Source organism: Halichoeres trimaculatus, unplaced genomic scaffold (assembly GCF_033239565.1).
Source record: "Halichoeres trimaculatus isolate MK-OKI-2021-1 unplaced genomic scaffold, fHalTri1.1 fHalTri1_scaffold_7, whole genome shotgun sequence".
Lineage (NCBI taxonomy): Eukaryota > Metazoa > Chordata > Actinopteri > Labriformes > Labridae > Halichoeres > Halichoeres trimaculatus.
In genome coordinates this window covers 36401587-36419607 of record NW_027437185.1, presented here as the reverse complement: position 1 = coordinate 36419607, position 18021 = coordinate 36401587, and the positions used below count along the sequence as shown (strand labels likewise).

The following is an 18021-nucleotide window of genomic DNA, read 5'->3' as shown; positions in this document are numbered from 1 at the left end:
TTAATTTAAACCTAGCATTAACAGAAACTAAGCTTTAAATGAATTGATGAAGCTCACATTGATATGCAACTGGGTGGCCTTGTACTTAAGAACACACTCCATAGACATGTCGTTGTCCTGAAACAACTTTAGGACCAGAGCTTCTCAGAGAGTGAACCACATGTGAAGGGAGTGTTGGGCCATGTCCAGATGCCTCTGGTGGTGGAGGACTGCATGCTTGCGCAGAGGCAATATCATAGTCCATGAAGTCCAACTGAGACGTGATCATTGCTAGTTGAAAACTTTACCCAATACCCCGCCTGGATGACTTGAGATACAGTCAGCCAAGGCAATTTTTGTTGGTCTCATGGGAGACTTGCAAGTCTGTACCAAGACAAACATGATAATTACACATATCAAAGCCCTTTTAGTGGACAGGCATCCACAACTCTGTTCAGATTCTAAAAAGACTGTAGAAAAGCCACTTGGTGCCTAAAAGAATTTTGGCACCTAAAACTGTATAATATTTAAAGGATATAAATCAAAACAAGCAGAATTTCAAGAATAAATGTTTTTGCTGTTGCCTTTTGAGTGTTTTCAAAACTGTATTCCCCTGATCTGTTTCCTGTATAAGAAACCAAAACCTCACCATAACCATGTCAAACTAATCTACTTGATTTAAACCTAGCATTAACAGAAACTAAGCTTTAAATGAATTGATGAAGCTCACATTGATATGCAAACAGCTGGCCTTGTACTTAAGAACACACTCCTTAGACATGTTGTTGTCCTGAAACAACTTTAGGACCAGAGCTTCTCAGAGAGTGAACCCCATGTGAAGGGAGTGTTGGGCCATGTGCAGATGCCTCTGGTGGTGGAGGACTGCATGCTTGCGCAGAGGCAATATCATAGTCTATGAAGTCCAACTGAGACGTGATCATTGCTAGTTGAAAACTTTACCCAATACCCCGCCTGGATGACTTGAGATACAGTCAGTCAAGGCAATTTTTGTTGGTCTCATGGGAGACTTGCAATACTGTACCAAGAGAAACATGATAATTTCACATATCAAATCCCATTTAAAGAACAGGCATCCACACATATGTTCAGATTTTCAAAGAGAACATGGAAAAGCCACTTGGTGCCTAAATGAATTCTGGCACCTAAAACTGTATAATATTTAAAGGATATAAATCAAACAAGCAGAATTTCAAGAAGAAATGTTTTTGCTGTTGCCTTTTGAGTGTTTTCAATACTTTATTCCCCTGATCTGTTTCCTGTTAAGATAACCATAACCATGTCAAACTAATCTACTTAATTTAAACCTAGCATTAACAGAAACTAAGCTTTAAATGAATTGATGAAGCTCACTTTGATATGCAATGGGGTGGCCTTGTACCTAAGAACACACTCCATGACAAGTTGTTGTCCTGGAACAACTTTGGGACCAGAGCTTCTCAGAGAGTGAACCCCATGTGAAGGGAGTGTTGGGCCATGTGCAGATGCCTCTGGTGGTGGAGGACTGCATGCTTGCGCAGAGGCAATATCATAGTCTATGAAGTCCAACTGAGACGTGATCATTGCTAGTTGAAAACTTTACCCAATACCCCGCCTGGATGACTTGAGATACAGTCAGCCAAGGCAATTTTTGTTGGTCTCATGGGAGACTTGCAACTCTGTACCAAAAGAAACATTTCATGACCTCATGCTACAAAGGGCACCCCACAGGAAGGAAGCCACCTATATTCACAGATCTTCTAAAAAGTTAGAAAGAAAGCTGCTTGGTTACTAATGGAATGCAGGTCCTTCAAACCACCATCAATAAAAATTGTTTAAAAGGCCAGCAGAATTGTAATAGAAATGTCTGACAGTTGCTGTGTTAATGTTTCAAAACCAATTTCTTTGAACTTTTTCTGTTAAGGTAACCAAAACTTTAGTATAACCAAAAAAAACTTAGCTCCTGTATTTAAATCACACACTTACTAAAATCAGTTGTAAATGTAGTTCCTTTGCTTGGATTGATATGCAAACAGCTGGCCTTGTATTCAAGAACACACTCCTTAGACATGTTGTTGTCCTGAAACAACTTTAGGACCAGAGCTTCTCAGAGAGTGAACCCCATGTGAAGGGAGTGTTGGGCCATGTGCAGATGCCTCTGGTGGTGGAGGCCTGCATGCTTACGCAGAGGCAATATCATAGTCTATGAAGTCCAACTGAGACGTGATCATTGCTAGTTGAAAACTTAACCCAATACTCCGCGTGGATGACTTGAGATACAGTCAGCCTAGGCAATTTTTGTTGGTCTCATGGGAGACTTGCACCTCAGTACAAAGAGACACATGATAATTTCACATATCAAATCCCATTTAAAGAACAGGCATCCACACATATGTTCAGATTTTCAAAGAGAACATGGAAAAGCCACTTGGTGCCTAAATGAATTCTGGCACCTAAAACTGTATAATATTTAAAGGATATAAATCAAACAAGCAGAATTTCAAGAAGAAATGTTTTTGCTGTTGCCTTTTGAGTGTTTTCAATACTTTATTCCCCTGATCGGTTTCCTGTTAAGATAACCATAACCATGTCAAACTAATCTACTTAATTTAAACCTAGCATTAACAGAAACTAAGCTTTAAATGAATTGATGAAGCTCACTTTGATATGCAATGGGGTGGCCTTGTACCTAAGAACACACTCCATGACAAGTTGTTGTCCTGGAACAACTTTAGGACCAGAGCTTCTCAGAGAGTGAACCCCATGTGAAGGGAGTGTTGGGCCATGTGCAGATGCCTCTGGTGGTGGAGGACTGCATGCTTGCGCAGAGGCAATATCATAGTCTATGAAGTCCAACTGAGACGTGATCATTGCTAGTTGAAAACTTTACCCAATACCCCGCCTGGATGACTTGAGATACAGTCAGCCAAGGCAATTTTTGTTGGTCTCATGGGAGACTTGAGACTCTGTACCAAGAGAAACATTTCATGACCTCATGCTACAAAGGGCACCCCACAGGAAGGAAGTCACCTATATTCACAGATCTTCTAAAATGTTTGTAAGAAAAGCTGCTTGGTTACTAATGGAATGCAGGTCCTTCAAACCACCATCAATAAAAAATGTTTAAAAGGCCAGCAGAATTGGAATAGAAATGTATGACAGTTGCTGTTTTAATGTTTCAAAACCAATTTCTATGAAAATTTTCTGTTAAGGAACAAAAACTTTAGTATAACCAATAAAAGCTAAGCTCCTGTATTTGAATCACACACTTACTAAAATCAGTTGTAAATGTAGTTCCTTTGCTTAGATTGATATGCAAAAGGCTGGCCTTGTACTTAAGAACACACTCCTTAGACATGTTGTTGTCCTGTAACATCTTTAGGACCAGAGCTTCTCAGAGAGTGAACCACATGTGAGGAGAGTGTTGGGCCATGTCCAGATGCCTCTGGTGGTGGAGAACTGCATGCTTGCGCAGAGGCAATATCATAGTCTATGAAGTCCAACTGAGACGTGATCATTGCTAGTTGAAAACTTTACCCAATACCCCGCCTGGATGACTTGAGATACAGTCAGCCAAGGCAATTTTTGTTGGTCTCATGGGAGACTTGCAATACTGTACCAAGAGAAACATGATAATTTCACATATCAAATCCCATTTAAAGAACAGGCATCCACACATATGTTCAGATTTTCAAAGAGAACATGGAAAAGCCACTTGGTGCCTAAATGAATTCTGGCACCTAAAACTGTATAATATTTAAAGGATATAAATCAAACAAGCAGAATTTCAAGAAGAAATGTTTTTGCTGTTGCCTTTTGAGTGTTTTCAATACTTTATTCCCCTGATCGGTTTCCTGTTAAGATAACCATAACCATGTCAAACTAATCTACTTAATTTAAACCTAGCATTAACAGAAACTAAGCTTTAAATGAATTGATGAAGCTCACTTTGATATGCAATGGGGTGGCCTTGTACTTAAGAACACACTCCATAGACAAGTTGTTGTCCTGGAACAACTTTAGGACCAGAGCTTCTCAGAGAGTGAACCCCATGTGAAGGGAGTGTTGGGCCATGTGCAGATGCCTCTGGTGGTGGAGGACTGCATGCTTGCGCAGAGGCAATATCATAGTCTATGAAGTCCAACTGAGACGTGATCATTGCTAGTTGAAAACTTTACCCAATACCCCGCCTGGATGACTTGAGATACAGTCAGCCAAGGCAATTTTTGTTGGTCTCATGGGAGACTTGCAACTCTGTACCAAAAGAAACATTTCATGACCTCATGCTACAAAGGGCACCCCACAGGAAGGAAGCCACCTATATTCACAGATCTTCTAAAAAGTTAGAAAGAAAGCTGCTTGGTTACTAATGGAATGCAGGTCCTTCAAACCACCATCAATAAAAATTGTTTAAAAGGCCAGCAGAATTGGAATAGAAATGTATGACAGTTGCTGTGTTAATGTTTCAAAACCAATTTCTATGAAAATTTTCTGTTAAGGAACAAAAACTTTAGTATAACCAAGAAAAGCTAAGCTCCTGTATTTAAATCACACACTTACTAAAATCAGTTGTAAATGTAGTTCCTTTGCTTGGATTGATATGCAAACAGCTGGCCTTGTATTCAAGAACACACTCCTTAGACATGTTGTTGTCCTGAAACAACTTTAGGACCAGAGCTTCTCAGAGAGTGAACCCCATGTGAAGGGAGTGTTGGGCCATGTGCAAATGCCTCTGGTGGTGGAGGCCTGCATGCTTACGCAGAGGCAATATCATAGTCTATGAAGTCCAACTGAGATGTGATCATTGCTAGTTGAAAACTTAACCCAATACTCCGCGTGGATGACTTGAGATACAGTCAGCCTAGGCAATTTTTGTTGGTCTCATGGGAGACTTGCACCTCAGTACAAAGAGACACATGATAATTTCACATATCAAATCCCATTTAAAGAACAGGCATCCACACATATGTTCAGATTTTCAAAGAGAACATGGAAAAGCCACTTGGTGCCTAAATGAATTCTGGCACCTAAAACTGTATAATATTTAAAGGATATAAATCAAACAAGCAGAATTTCAAGAAGAAATGTTTTTGCTGTTGCCTTTTGAGTGTTTTCAATACTTTATTCCCCTGATTTGTTTCCTGTTAAGATAACCATAACCATGTCAAACTAATCTACTTAATTTAAACCTAGCATTAACAGAAACTAAGCTTTAAATGAATTGATGAAGCTCACTTTGATATGCAATGGGGTGGCCTTGTACCTAAGAACACACTCCATGACAAGTTGTTGTCCTGGAACAACTTTGGGACCAGAGCTTCTCAGAGAGTGAACCCCATGTGAAGGGAGTGTTGGGCCATGTCCAGATGCCTCTGGTGGTGGAGGACTGCATGCTTGCGCAGAGGCAATATCATAGTCTATGAAGTCCAACTGAGACGTGATCATTGCTAGTTGAAAACTTTACCCAATACCCCGCCTGGATGACTTGAGATACAGTCAGCCAAGGCAATTTTTGTTGGTCTCATGGGAGACTTGCAACTCTGTACCAAAGGAAAGTTTCATGACTTCATGCCAGAAAGGGCACCCCACAGGAAGGAAGCCACCTATATTCACAGATATTCTACAAAGTTTGTAAGAAAGCTGCTCGGATACTAATGGAATGCAGGAACTTCAAACCACCCATCAATAAAAAATGTTTAACAGGCAAGCAAATTGTAATAGAAATGTATGACAGTTGCTTAGTTAATGTTTCAAAACCAATTTCTATGAAAATTTTCTGTTAAGGAACAAAAACTTTAGTATAACCAATAAAAGCTAAGCTCCTGTATTTAAATCACACACTTACTAAAATCAGTTGTAAATGTAGTTCCTTTGCTTGGATTGATATGCAAACAGCTGGCCTTGTATTCAAGAACACACTCCTTAGACATGTTGTTGTCCTGAAACAACTTTAGGACCAGAGCTTCTCAGAGAGTGAACCACATATGAAGGGAGTGTTGGGCCATGTCCAGATGCCTCTGGTGGTGGAGAACTGCATGCTTGCGCAGAGGCAATATCATAGTCTATGAAGTCCAACTGAGACGTGATCATTGCTAGTTGAAAACTTTACCCAATACCCCGCCTGGATGACTTGAGATACAGTCAGCCAAGGCAATTTTTGTTGGTCTCATGGGAGACTTGCAACTCTGTACCAAAGGAAAGTTTCACAAGTTCCAACTTCATGGGCCTCTTCACAGACAATCAGCTAACCTTAAACTAAAATGCTCACAGAATTTTTTAAAAAGCAACCAAGTGCCTCATTGCATGCTGGCACTTCAAACCATCAAATACTAAATAAGGTTAATTTCAAAAAGGAGCGTTTAAGAAGAAATGTTGTTGCAGTGTTTTTGTTAATGTTTCACAAACTATACAAATATATGATTTTTTTCCTTTTTAGTTAACCAAAACTTTAGGATTACCACACAAAGTGAAGCATCTTTACTTTAATCCTACACTTACTGAAAGAAGCTTTAAATAAAGTTCTCTGGCTCAAATTAATATGTCAAGGAAAGGCAGTTTTGTACTTAAGAACAAACTCCACAGACATGTCGTTGTCCTGAAACAACTTTAGGACCAGAGCTTCTCAGAGAGTGAACCACATGTGAAGGGAGTGTTGGGCCATGTCCAGCTGCCTCTGGTGGTGGAGGACTGCATGCTTGCGCAGAGGCAATATCATAGTCTATGAAGTCCAACTGAGACGTGATCATTGCTAGTTGAAAACTTTACCCAATACCCTGCCTGGATGACTTGAGATACAGTCAGCCAAGGCAATTTTTGTTGGTCTCATGGGAGACTTGCAATTCTGTACCAAGAGAAACATGATAATTTCATATATCGAAGCCCATTTTAATGGACAGGGGTCCACACATCTGTTCAGATTTTCAAAGAGAACGTAGAAACGCCACTTGGAGCCTTAGAAATTTTGGCACCTAAAACTGTACAATATTTAAAGGATATAAATTAAAACAAGCAGAATTTCAAGAAGAAATGTTTTCGCTTTTGAATTTTGAGTGTTTTCAAATTTATTCCCCTGATCTGTTTCCTGTTAAGGAAACCAAAACCTCACCATAACCATGTCAAACTTATCTACTTAATTTAAACCTAGCATTAACAGAAACCAAGCTTTAAATGAATTGATGAAGCTCACTTTGATATGCAATGGGCTCAGCATTGTACCTAAGAACACACTCCATAAACATGTTGTTGTCCTGAAACAACTTGAGGACCGGAGCTTCTCAGAGAGTGAACCACATGTGAAGGGAGTGTTGGGCCATGTCCAGATGCCTCTGGTGGTGGAGGACTGCATGCTTGCGCAGAGGCAATATCATAGTCTATGAAGTCCAACTGAGACGTGATCATTGCTAGTTGAAAACTTTACCCAATACCCCGCCTGGATGACTTGAGAAACAGTCAGCCAAGGCAATTTTTGTTGGTCTCATGGGAGACTTGCAACTCTGTACCAAAGGAAAGTTTCATGACTTCATGCCAGAAAAGGCACCCCACAGGAAGGAAGCCACCTATATTCACAGATATTCTACAAAGTTTGTAAGAAAGCGCTCGGATACTAATGGAATGCAGGAACTTCAAACCACCCATCAATAAAAAATGTTTAACAGGCAAGCAAATTGTAATAGAAATGTATGACAGTTGCTTAGTTAATGTTTCAAAACCAATTTCTATGAAAATTTTCTGTTAAGGAACAAAAACTTTAGTATAACCAATAAAAGCTAAGCTCCTGTATTTAAATCACACACTTACTAAAATCAGTTGTAAATGTAGTTCCTTTGCTATGATTGATATGCAAAAGGCTGGCCTTGTACTTAAGAACACACTCCATAGACATGTCGTTGTCCTGAAACAACTTTAGGACCAGAGCTTCTCAGAGAGTGAACCACATGTGAAGGGAGTGTTGGGCCATGTCCAGATGCCTCTGGTGGTGGAGAACTGCATGCTTGCGCAGAGGCAATATCATAGTCTATGAAGTCCAACTGAGACGTGATCATTGCTATTGAAAACTTTACCCAATACCCCGCCTGGATGACTTGACATACAGTCAGCCAAGGCAATTTTTGTTGGTCTCATGGGAGACTTGCACCACTGTACAAAGGCAATTTTGCAAGTTCCATCTTCAGGTGCTCCCTTACAGACAGGCAGCTTTTTTTAAACTTAAATGCTCTAAAATTTTTTGAAAAAGCTGCCCAGGGCCTCTTGGAATGCTAGCACTTCTAACCATCAAATTCTTAATAAGGTTTATATCAAAAAGGAGCATTTAAGAAGAATGTTGTTGCAGTTTCCGTGTTAATGATTCACAAACTATACATATATATGATTTTTTCCTTTTTTAGTTAACCAAAACTTTAGGATTACCAGGCAAACTTAAGCTTCTTTACTTTAGTCCTACACTAACTGAAAAAAGCATCAAATGAAGTTCACTGGCTCAGATTAATATGTCAAGGAAAGGCAGTTTTGTACTTCAGAAGTCAAACAAAAGTCATGATGTTGTCCTGGAACATCTTTAGGACCAGAGCTTCACAGAGAGTGAACCACATATGAAGGGAGTGTTGGGCCATGTCCAGATGCCTCTGGTGGTGGAGGACTGCATGCTTGCGCAGAGGCAATATCATAGTCTATGAAGTCCAACTGAGACGTGATCATTGCTAGTTGAAAACTTTACCCAATACCCTGCCTGGATGACTTGAGATACAGTCAGCCAAGGCAATTTTTGTTGGTCTCATGGGAGACTTACAACACAGTACCAAAGGAAAGTTTCATGACTTCATGCTAGACAGGGCAGCCCACAGGAAGAAAGGCACCTATATTCACAGACTTTCTAAAAAGTTTGCAGAAAAGCTGCGTGGTTACTTAAGGAATGCAGGTACTTCAACCCACCCGTCAATAAAAAATGTTTTAAAGGCCAGAATTGTAATAGAAATGTTTGACAGTTGCTGTGTTAATGTTTCAAAACCAATTTCTATGAAATTTTTCTGTTAAGGTAACCAAAACTTTAGTATAACCAAGAAAAGCTAAGCTCCTGTATTTAAATCACACACTTACTAAAATCAGTTGTAAATGTAGTTCCTTTGCTTAGATTGATATGCAAAAAGGCTGGCCTTGTACTTAAGAACACACTCCATAGACATGTTGTTGTCCTGCAACAACTTGAAGACCAGAGCTTCTCAGAGAGTGAACCACATATGAAGGGAGTGTTGGGCCATGTCCAGATGCCTCTGGTGGTGGAGGACTGCATGCTTGCGCAGAGGCAATATCATAGTCTATGAAGTCCAACTGAGACGTGATCATTGCTAGTTGAAAACTTTACCCAATACCCCGCCTGGATGACTTGAGATACAGTCAGCCAAGGCAATTTTTGTTGGTCTCATGGGAGACTTGACACTCTGTACCAAGAGAAACATGATAATTTCACGCATCAAAGCCCATTTGATGGACAGGGATCAACACATATGATCAGATTTTCAAAGAGAACGTAGAAAAGACACTTGGTGCCTGAAGGAATTTTGGCACCTAAAACTGTATAATATTTAAAGGATATAAATCAAAACAAGCAGAATTTCAAGAAGAAATGTTTTTGCTGTTGCCTTTTGAGTGTTTTCAAAACTTTATTCCCCTGATCTGTTTCCTGTTAAGGAAACCATAACCATGTCAAACTAATCTACTTAATTTAAACCTAGCATTAATAGAAACTAAGCTTTAAATGAATTGATGAAGCTCACATTGATATGCAAACAGTTGGCCTTGTACTTAAGAACACACTCCATAGACATGTTGTTGTCCTGAAACAACTTTAGGACCAGAGCTTCTCAGAGAGTGAACCCCATGTGAAGGGAGTGTTGGGCCATGTGCAGATGCCTCTGGTGCTGGAGGACTGCATGCTTGCGCAGAGGCAATATCATAGTCTATGAAGTCCAACTGAGACGTGATTATTGCTAGTTGAAAACTTTACCCAATACCCCGCCTGGATGACTTGAGATACAGTCGGCCAAGGCAATTTTTGCTGGTCTCATAGGAGACTTGCATCTCTGTACCAAAGGAAGATTTTACAACTTTGACCTGATAGTCCCTTCAGAGACAGACAGACAGCAATTTATACACTTGGATAGTTCAGAAAACATTTTAGCAAAGCCAGTCAGTGCCAAGAATGCTGGTACTTTCAATCACAAATAATAATTTAAAAAATGTATGGGAAGCAAGTAGAATTCAAGAAGAAGTGTGGGTAAATGTGCCCTATAAATGTTTCAAAAACTATATTTCCATGATTTGTGTCCTGTTAAGGCAACCAAAACGTAAGGATAACCTTGCGAATCTAGGCTTCTTTATTTTAATCCTACACTTATTGATATAAGCTTTTAATAAAGTACTTTGTCTCAGATTAATATGCAAAGGGCTGGCCATGTACTTAAGAACACACACCATAGACATGACATTGTCCTGGAACAGTGTTCAGACCAGACCTTCTCAGAGAGTGAACCACATATGAAGGGAGTGTTGGGTCATGTCCAGATGCCTCTGGTGGTGGAGGACTGCATGCTTGCGCAGAGGCAATATCATAGTCTATGAAGTCCAACTGAGACGTGATCGTTGCTATTGAAAACTTTACCCAATACCCCGCCTGGATGACTTGAGATACAGTCAGCCAAGGCAATTTTTGTTGGTCTCATGGGAGACTTGACGCTGTGTACAAAGGCAAATTTCACAAGTTCCAACTCCATGGGCCTCTTCACAGACAGGCAGCTAACCTTAAACTAAATTGCTCACAAAATGTTTGAAAAAGCCGCTGAGTGCCTCATTGAATGCTGGCACTTCTAACCATCAAATTCTTAATAAGGTTAATATCAAAAAGGAGCATTTAAGAAGAATGTTGTTGCAGTTTTCCTGTAATTGTTTCACAAACTATACATGTAAATGTTTTTTTTTCCTTTTTAGTTAACCAACACTTGAGGTTTACCATGCAAACTTAGGCCTCTTTACTTTAATCCTACATTTACTGAAAGAAGCTTCAAATAAAGTTCACTGGCTCAGATTAATATGTCAAGGAAAGGCAGTTTTGTACTTCAGAAGTCAAACAAAAGACATGACATTGTCCTGGAACAACTTTAGGACCAGAGCTTCACAGAGAGTGATTGACATTGATATGCTAAGGGGTGGCCATGTACCTAATAACACACTCCATAGACATGTCGTTGTCCTGAAACAGTGTTCAGACCAGAGCTTCTCAGAGAGTGAACCACATGTGAAGGGAGTGTTGGGTCATGTCCAGATGCCTCTGGTGGTGGAGGACTGCATGCTTGCGCAGAGGCAATATCATAGTCTATGAAGTCCAACTGAGATGTGATCATTGCTAGTTGAAAACTTTACCCAATACCCCGCCTGGATGACTTGAGATACAGTCAGCCAAGGCAATTTTTGTTGGTCTCATGGGAGACTTGACGCTGTGTTAAAAGGCAAATTTCACAAGTTCCAACTCCATGGGCCTCTTCACAGACAGGCAGCAAACCTTAAACTAAATTGCTCACAAAGTGTTTGAAAAAGCTGCTGAGTGCCTCATTGAATGCTGGCACTTCTAATCATCAAATTCTTAATAAGGTTAATATCAAAAAGGAGCATTTAAGAAGAATGTTGTTGCAGTTTTCCTGTAATTATTTCACAAACTATACATGTAAATGTTTTTTTTTCCTTTTTAGTTAACCAACACTTGAGGATTACCATGCAAACTTAGGCCTCTTTACTTTAATCCTACATTTACTGAAAGAAGCTTTGAATGAATTTCTCTGGCTCAGATTAATATGTCAAGATAAGGCAGTTTTGAACTTCAGACATCAAACCAAAGACACAATGTTGTCCTGGAACAACTTTAGGACCAGAGCATCACAGAGAGTGATTGACATTGATATGCTAAGGGGTGGCCTTGTACCTAAGAACACACTCCATAGATGTGTCGTTGTCCTGGAACAACTTTAGGACCAGAGCTTCTCAGAGAGTGAACCACATGTGAAGAGAGTGTTGGGCCATGTCCAGATGCCTCTGGTGCTGGAGGACTGCATGCTTGCGCAGAGGCATTATCATAGTCTAAGAAGTCCAACTGAGACGTGATCATTGCTAGTTGAAAACTTTACCCAATACCCCGCCTGGATGACTTGTGATACAGTCAGCCAAGGCAATTTTTGCTGGTCTCATAGGAGACTTGCATCTCTGTACCAAAGGAAGATTTTACAACTTTGACCTGATAGTCCCTTCAGAGACAGACAGACAGCAATTTATACACTTGGATAGTTCAGAAAACATTTTAGCAAAGCCAGTCAGTGCCAAGAATGCTGGTACTTTCAATCACAAATAATAATTTAAAAAATGTATGGGAAGCAAGTAGAATTCAAGAAGAAATGTGGGTAAATGTGCCCTATAAATGTTTCAAAAACTATATTTCAATTTCAATTCAATTTTTGTTGGTCTCATGGGAGACTTGCAACTCTGTACCAAAGGAAAATTTCACAAGTTCCAACTCCATGGGCCTCTTCACAGACAGGCAGCTAACCAGATACAGTCAGCCAAGGCAATTTTTGTTGGTCTCATGGGAGACTTGCACCTCCGTACAAAAGATAACCATGACTCTCACGCATTTCTTTCTCTCTCCAGCAAACTCAGGCAAGGTCTCTTAAGTTTGCTCACTTCTCGCAAAAGAGCTGTTAATAAGGCCACAACACAGGTGACTGAAGATGCTGGGACTTGAAAGAAAATGAAACAAAAATTAATGTCCACAGAGTAAATGCTAGTAACGTTGAACAATTTTATGATCAGTTCAAATGGATGTTTTGTTCTAAAGCAGTGTTTCTCAATTGCAGTCCTGGGGCCCCAGGACGTCATCAGCTCGTCATCAAGCTCTGCTCAAGCCTGATAACGAGCCATTCATTTGAATCAGGTGTGCTGGATTCGGGTAACATCTAAAACATGCAGGGCAGGGGGGCCCCAGGACCACAATTGAGAAACACTGTTCTAAAGTAATACACTCTGAACACAGTTCTGCACAAACAAGTGGGAGCCCAGATTTCATTTCCATGAATGTGTCGATGAAGCTGTCAGTCAAACAGAAACTGACATTCAGATTGTTTTCCTGGTATCGTGTGATTTTTTTTCTTCCTTGTACATACACTTTGAGGTCAGCCTCTCCCATCCATCATGACTGTTACATCAAACAATAGGATTAATTAATGCTCCTTTATTATAAACTCTTTGCATTGTTAGCATCCATGAGACGTAGCTTCAAACACTTGCTTGTTGAACTTGAACTCTTCCCAAACACGATGCTGAAGTCTTATGAGTCTCTTATCTCTCTTACAACTGAATGTTTCCAACAGGACCACATATTTTTGAGATATAAGCTTGAAGAGGAGTTGGAATGATACATTTTTTCACAGTAATGACAGAATATTAAGAATTTAACTGTGAAATACAGGTCGCTGTAAAACAAACGGATAGATCTGCATGTGAAGCATACGCTGTTTCTCCAAAGAGCTCCATTCTTCAGAGGACAGACCCGCTTTGCTCTTGTAACTCACTCCTTACTCACTGATTAAACTCGACAGGTGCTTAACCATTGCACTCGAAGCTGGAATACACATCGACACACCAGACGGGATCTGCCTGCTGAAAATCAGCAGCTTGAATTCTGTTCTCGCTTCGCTGATGGAGCCCGGCAGTTTTAATTGAGTTGTTTAGTGTCTTCAAACTGGCAATTTAATCCTGGTTCTGGTGTCAACGGCTGGGACGGGGCGGGGAGCGGCTGATGGGTCACATTGGGTAAATAAAAAATGTTACTGAGCTTTAATAAGAAGTGATTTGCATGCTGGGACTGGACAATCCCAGGAAATGATGGGTTTGTTTGTCAGCTTTATTTTTTGGAGCAGGGGCATGTGAGATAAAAATCACATTTTTTTAGATTCAAATACTAATGCATACAAAACACTTGTGTATTCTTCAATGAGTGCAGCAGGTGCAAAAAAAGCACCTCGTGAAAGCTTCAAAACTTTTTACTGAAACCCAAGAGTTTTTTTTTTTTTTTTTTTTTTTTAAGCTTTGGTGTTTCCAAATTGTTTTTTTTTTTATTGTGATATTAAGGTTTTGCGCAATTCTAGGTGTAACGGAAATGCAGCTACTGTCCCTGGGGAAATTCTGTCAGCACTAAAACCAATGCACATCAATAATAAACAACCCACTATTAATCTATCAGTCGCACCCTACTGCTTTCAGTGGTGTCACCTTTGAACAACGAACAATTTAAACTAGCTTGATATTCATCAAGTACGCCATGGTTTAATTAAAACTTTGTGATTTGGATGAATTTTCACTTGGTTTTTAAAAGTAAACATCTACATGACTGTTTTGGAACGGCTTGTGCACCAAAGTCTCAATAATTTATTATTTTAACTGAGTGAATTTCTTCTCTTTACTTTTTTAGTTGCAGGTTAATTCATTTTCAGTCGAGCCCCCTACATGCTTCAATCTCTAGCTTTTTTCTGACACTGAAAAATTGAATTTATATATGCTAACACGTTTTTATGTATATACAGATTTGAATAGAAGGAAAAGCTACACAAAGGAAAGGTTGGGAAGGAAAAGTTTGATGGTGACAAAAATCATTTGGAAGCCCAACATAAAACTGAAACTCCCTGTCATGTTCCAGACATGTTTGACTAAGTTCACAGTAAAAAATACAATAATAATAAAGTAAGACTAAGTTTTTACACATTTTAAAAGCACTCTGTTTTTCTATCCAATATTAGACTGTAAAAAGAAAGGTACAAATAGGACTTTGAATTAGGCAGAGTGAAAGATAAGGTTCTCTTGATCAAATGATGTTAGGCACTTGATGTTGATTGCTTCAACATGTTAGAAAAACAAAATAAATACAGGAGGGCCAGACCCTCTAAATGGTCTAGGTCAGGGGTCTACAACCTTTACATTCAAAGAAGCCATTTAGCTTCAGATCACCTGGATTAAAGTCATTCAGGAGACATTAAAATCAACTTTACCTTCACAATAAAGACTATAGAGTGTATAAAGTTTTTAACATAGTTAAAATCTAGTAAATTTTTATCTCAATGAGAAGTTTTTTGAATTTATGAAATTGTACATGTGGCTTCTTTATTTTGAATACATTTGAAAAAAATCCCCCAAATTGTAAGGCTGAAAAAATTTAACCACATTAAAAAAATATATAGTCAACAAAATAACAAAAATTCCAAAAACCCCTCCCTCAAAGAATTCAAAAATTTATGAAATTGCTCATGTGACTTCTTTATTTAGAATAAAGTTGAAAAAAAATCCTCGAAATTTCAATGCTGAAAAATTTAACCAGATTAAAAAAAATGCAAAAAATTTGTACACAAAAATAATCCCCCCCCACCAAAAAAAAAAAAAAAAAAAAAAAAAGATCAAAAATTTTGAAATTTAAAATTCAATAAAGTGAGAAATTCAATAAATTTAACATTTTTTTGGTTGGAAAAGTACCCGAATTTGATAGCATAATATCACTCAGCTCATCATTTTTTGTTGTTTGCTAACATCTTGTCACATATCAATCATGTTTATTAAGCCAGCACGTTGTCAGTCAAAATAATCCATCCACACAGAATCAAAATCTGTTTTTTTTCCAGATTTTTGTAGATGTAGTTATCTTCCCAGGGCTGTAAGTTGGTGGGCTGTTGATGTTGTAGGAGGTGAAGTAGAGCGGTGGCAGGTTTTATTGACAGATGGGATGAAGATTTAGTTCAACAAAATGTTAATGCATGATTAATCTTCAATACTCTCTGTAAGAAAAACAAAATTCTTCATTTCAATAATATCTGTAAAGCTACAAGTAGCCACTGCAAAGGAGTCAAAGAGCTGCATGAGGCTCCAGAGCCACAGGTTGGACACCCTTGGTCTGGGTCTTTAAGGGTTAATAAGTTGGTTCACGTGCAGAGATCCTTTGTTTAACCTTTGCTTCCCTCTTGGAACGCTCTCTGTGCAGAATACGACAGCTTCACATCTGCTTTAAATGTCACGCAGGGCTGTAGAAAGTTTTCTTTGGCCTTTTTTCTGCCACTGGTGGTAAACCAACCTGTATTTGTACTTTGAGTGACAGCCTGAAGAACATTTTCAATGTACAGATAAGACACTTAAGTCGTACTTTCCACGGTTACACCACTAATTACATGCTGGAAAAGAAAACATATCCATAATTGATCTTGTCAGGAAGGCGAAGCACTGAGGCTGTAATGTAGCTCTGGGATTGTGAATGAATTATAGTGCTGTTAATTTGATACAGAGTGATCCCTCCCCCGCTGGTGTGAGGATTCCTTTCGGCTCCAAAATTGGATCTTCGTAGCCCACAGGGTGTTGGTGTTTTTATTAATGTGGCCGGTCCAAACGGCAGAGAACTGATCCAGCTGTGACACGAAAACCAACACATCTGTTTATCTGCCAGCCTTCTTTTCTTCTGTTTCTCTATATGAGCTCCATCTGTGCCTCTATCTGTGCTATATATTCACACTGCATCTAAAGATGTGCTGCTTTTCCTTCACATGTGACGCAAAAAGCTGCGCCACGTTCCGTCTTCAGGACAGGAAGAACAACAGCAGCGTGACACTGAGAGGAGACATGACAAACGCTTCAGCCCCTGCAATCTGATTTTGTCGGCGTTGTGATGATACTGGAGACAGTTGTCACAGTCATGGCACCAATTTGTTGCCAGCTTCTGTGGATCATTGTCAGCGTCAGCGGCAGAAATAGACACACAGAGAAACATTGACTGACGACGGTTTGCAGAAATAACCAAATTCAATCAATTTGTTCAAATCACAAATAGTTTAGCACTCGGGGAAATGAGTTCCTGTGAAGAGTTGACGGAGAGCGATTTCAAAAGGCTTGGGCTGGTTTTTGCTGAGTGCTCACACAAAACTGTTTTGATATGATGAGCTAGTATGCTAATGACCTGAAAGGAGGAGTGTGGGGGTGCATCTGCTTGCTTCCAAACTTTTATTCTAATCTCTTTAAAGAGGGGATAAAGAGCTTTTTTTTAATATTTATTCTGTCCCTCTGGTGCCTCCGTAGTAGTTTTTCATGATTTACAGCAAATTCCTATTTAAATTCCTATTTAATTAAATTCCTATTCTTCTCACACTAGTGTTTCGGAAAAAGGGTTATTTCAGCCTCTCATTTTAGCTGCTGTTTCTTTAAGGCTCTCCGCTCCACAAACCCCCTTCCCCCTGATTGGCCAGCCCTTTAGAGGCTGGGAGCATGCCTATGTTCCCTCATTTCAAAGATTCTTTTTTTGAAATTGTTTTTATTTATTTATTTATTAATTTATTTATATATTCATTTATATTTAAATGTATTCCTTTTTATTTTAATTTATTTTCATTTTATTTTTTCATTTTTATTTATATTTTTTCATTTTTATTTATTTATTTATATTTATATTTGTTCATTTTTCATTTTTATTTATTTTTTATTTATTTTTATTTTATTTATTCATTTTATTTATTTATTTTTATTTATTTAACTATTTATATAACTATTTTTATTTGTCTGAGTTAAGGAAATAAAACAAGACTTTGGCATCTTTAAGCATTCAGCCCCAACCCCTTTTTTTTTTCTTTAAAACGAAAATGAAGAGATATTTTAGCATAGTTTTTATTTTGTAAACCATTGCGTTATATACTATAAAATTGTTCTTGTCACATGACCATCATCTACGTTGCGTTTCCTCTCGTTTCCGTCATGTGATAAAGGTTTGCTGACGAGGTTGACAAAAGCAACTCTTGGCAGCAGGGTTGTCAGTATTTTACAGTGGTTTTTTTTACAGTGCTGCGTTTAAAGGTAACAGGGATTTTTTTACAGTGTAGATGAATAAAAGCACAAAACTACCCAGAATTCCATTTTACAACATGTACCGCACTTTATCACACACTGTTTGACTGAAAAGCTTTGTCTTAGACTTCATTTGACTGTAAT

At 38.8% G+C, this 18021-nt stretch overlaps 19 non-coding genes across 19 annotated transcripts; all 19 read left to right on the top strand.

Moving 5' to 3' along the window:
* Positions 1-213: 213 nt before the first annotated feature.
* On the top strand, positions 214-354 carry LOC141794054 (U4 spliceosomal RNA). The gene has a single exon (XR_012598501.1). It is a non-coding gene; the product is annotated as a U4 spliceosomal RNA (small nuclear RNA).
* Positions 355-865: 511 nt separating this feature from the next.
* Positions 866-1006, top strand: LOC141794056 (U4 spliceosomal RNA). The gene has a single exon (XR_012598503.1). It is a non-coding gene; the product is annotated as a U4 spliceosomal RNA (small nuclear RNA).
* Positions 1007-1505: 499 nt separating this feature from the next.
* Positions 1506-1646, top strand: LOC141794048 (U4 spliceosomal RNA). Its single transcript, XR_012598495.1, has one exon. It is a non-coding gene; the product is annotated as a U4 spliceosomal RNA (small nuclear RNA).
* A 506-nt stretch (positions 1647-2152) lies between these two features.
* LOC141794062 (U4 spliceosomal RNA) lies at positions 2153-2293 on the top strand. The gene has a single exon (XR_012598509.1). It is a non-coding gene; the product is annotated as a U4 spliceosomal RNA (small nuclear RNA).
* A 499-nt stretch (positions 2294-2792) lies between these two features.
* On the top strand, positions 2793-2933 carry LOC141794047 (U4 spliceosomal RNA). The gene has a single exon (XR_012598494.1). It is a non-coding gene; the product is annotated as a U4 spliceosomal RNA (small nuclear RNA).
* Positions 2934-3439: 506 nt separating this feature from the next.
* On the top strand, positions 3440-3580 carry LOC141794046 (U4 spliceosomal RNA). Its single transcript, XR_012598493.1, has one exon. It is a non-coding gene; the product is annotated as a U4 spliceosomal RNA (small nuclear RNA).
* Positions 3581-4080: 500 nt separating this feature from the next.
* LOC141794038 (U4 spliceosomal RNA) lies at positions 4081-4221 on the top strand. Its single transcript, XR_012598485.1, has one exon. It is a non-coding gene; the product is annotated as a U4 spliceosomal RNA (small nuclear RNA).
* A 505-nt stretch (positions 4222-4726) lies between these two features.
* Positions 4727-4867, top strand: LOC141794066 (U4 spliceosomal RNA). Its single transcript, XR_012598513.1, has one exon. It is a non-coding gene; the product is annotated as a U4 spliceosomal RNA (small nuclear RNA).
* A 499-nt stretch (positions 4868-5366) lies between these two features.
* Positions 5367-5507, top strand: LOC141794027 (U4 spliceosomal RNA). Its single transcript, XR_012598474.1, has one exon. It is a non-coding gene; the product is annotated as a U4 spliceosomal RNA (small nuclear RNA).
* Positions 5508-6011: 504 nt separating this feature from the next.
* On the top strand, positions 6012-6152 carry LOC141794016 (U4 spliceosomal RNA). The gene has a single exon (XR_012598463.1). It is a non-coding gene; the product is annotated as a U4 spliceosomal RNA (small nuclear RNA).
* A 515-nt stretch (positions 6153-6667) lies between these two features.
* Positions 6668-6808, top strand: LOC141794059 (U4 spliceosomal RNA). Its single transcript, XR_012598506.1, has one exon. It is a non-coding gene; the product is annotated as a U4 spliceosomal RNA (small nuclear RNA).
* A 511-nt stretch (positions 6809-7319) lies between these two features.
* Positions 7320-7460, top strand: LOC141794075 (U4 spliceosomal RNA). The gene has a single exon (XR_012598522.1). It is a non-coding gene; the product is annotated as a U4 spliceosomal RNA (small nuclear RNA).
* A 503-nt stretch (positions 7461-7963) lies between these two features.
* LOC141794061 (U4 spliceosomal RNA) lies at positions 7964-8103 on the top strand. The gene has a single exon (XR_012598508.1). It is a non-coding gene; the product is annotated as a U4 spliceosomal RNA (small nuclear RNA).
* Positions 8104-8615: 512 nt separating this feature from the next.
* Positions 8616-8756, top strand: LOC141794058 (U4 spliceosomal RNA). Its single transcript, XR_012598505.1, has one exon. It is a non-coding gene; the product is annotated as a U4 spliceosomal RNA (small nuclear RNA).
* Positions 8757-9260: 504 nt separating this feature from the next.
* Positions 9261-9401, top strand: LOC141794087 (U4 spliceosomal RNA). The gene has a single exon (XR_012598533.1). It is a non-coding gene; the product is annotated as a U4 spliceosomal RNA (small nuclear RNA).
* Positions 9402-9902: 501 nt separating this feature from the next.
* LOC141794064 (U4 spliceosomal RNA) lies at positions 9903-10043 on the top strand. The gene has a single exon (XR_012598511.1). It is a non-coding gene; the product is annotated as a U4 spliceosomal RNA (small nuclear RNA).
* A 514-nt stretch (positions 10044-10557) lies between these two features.
* LOC141794063 (U4 spliceosomal RNA) lies at positions 10558-10697 on the top strand. Its single transcript, XR_012598510.1, has one exon. It is a non-coding gene; the product is annotated as a U4 spliceosomal RNA (small nuclear RNA).
* A 617-nt stretch (positions 10698-11314) lies between these two features.
* Positions 11315-11455, top strand: LOC141794057 (U4 spliceosomal RNA). The gene has a single exon (XR_012598504.1). It is a non-coding gene; the product is annotated as a U4 spliceosomal RNA (small nuclear RNA).
* Positions 11456-12072: 617 nt separating this feature from the next.
* Positions 12073-12213, top strand: LOC141794060 (U4 spliceosomal RNA). The gene has a single exon (XR_012598507.1). It is a non-coding gene; the product is annotated as a U4 spliceosomal RNA (small nuclear RNA).
* Positions 12214-18021: the final 5808 nt, after the last annotated feature.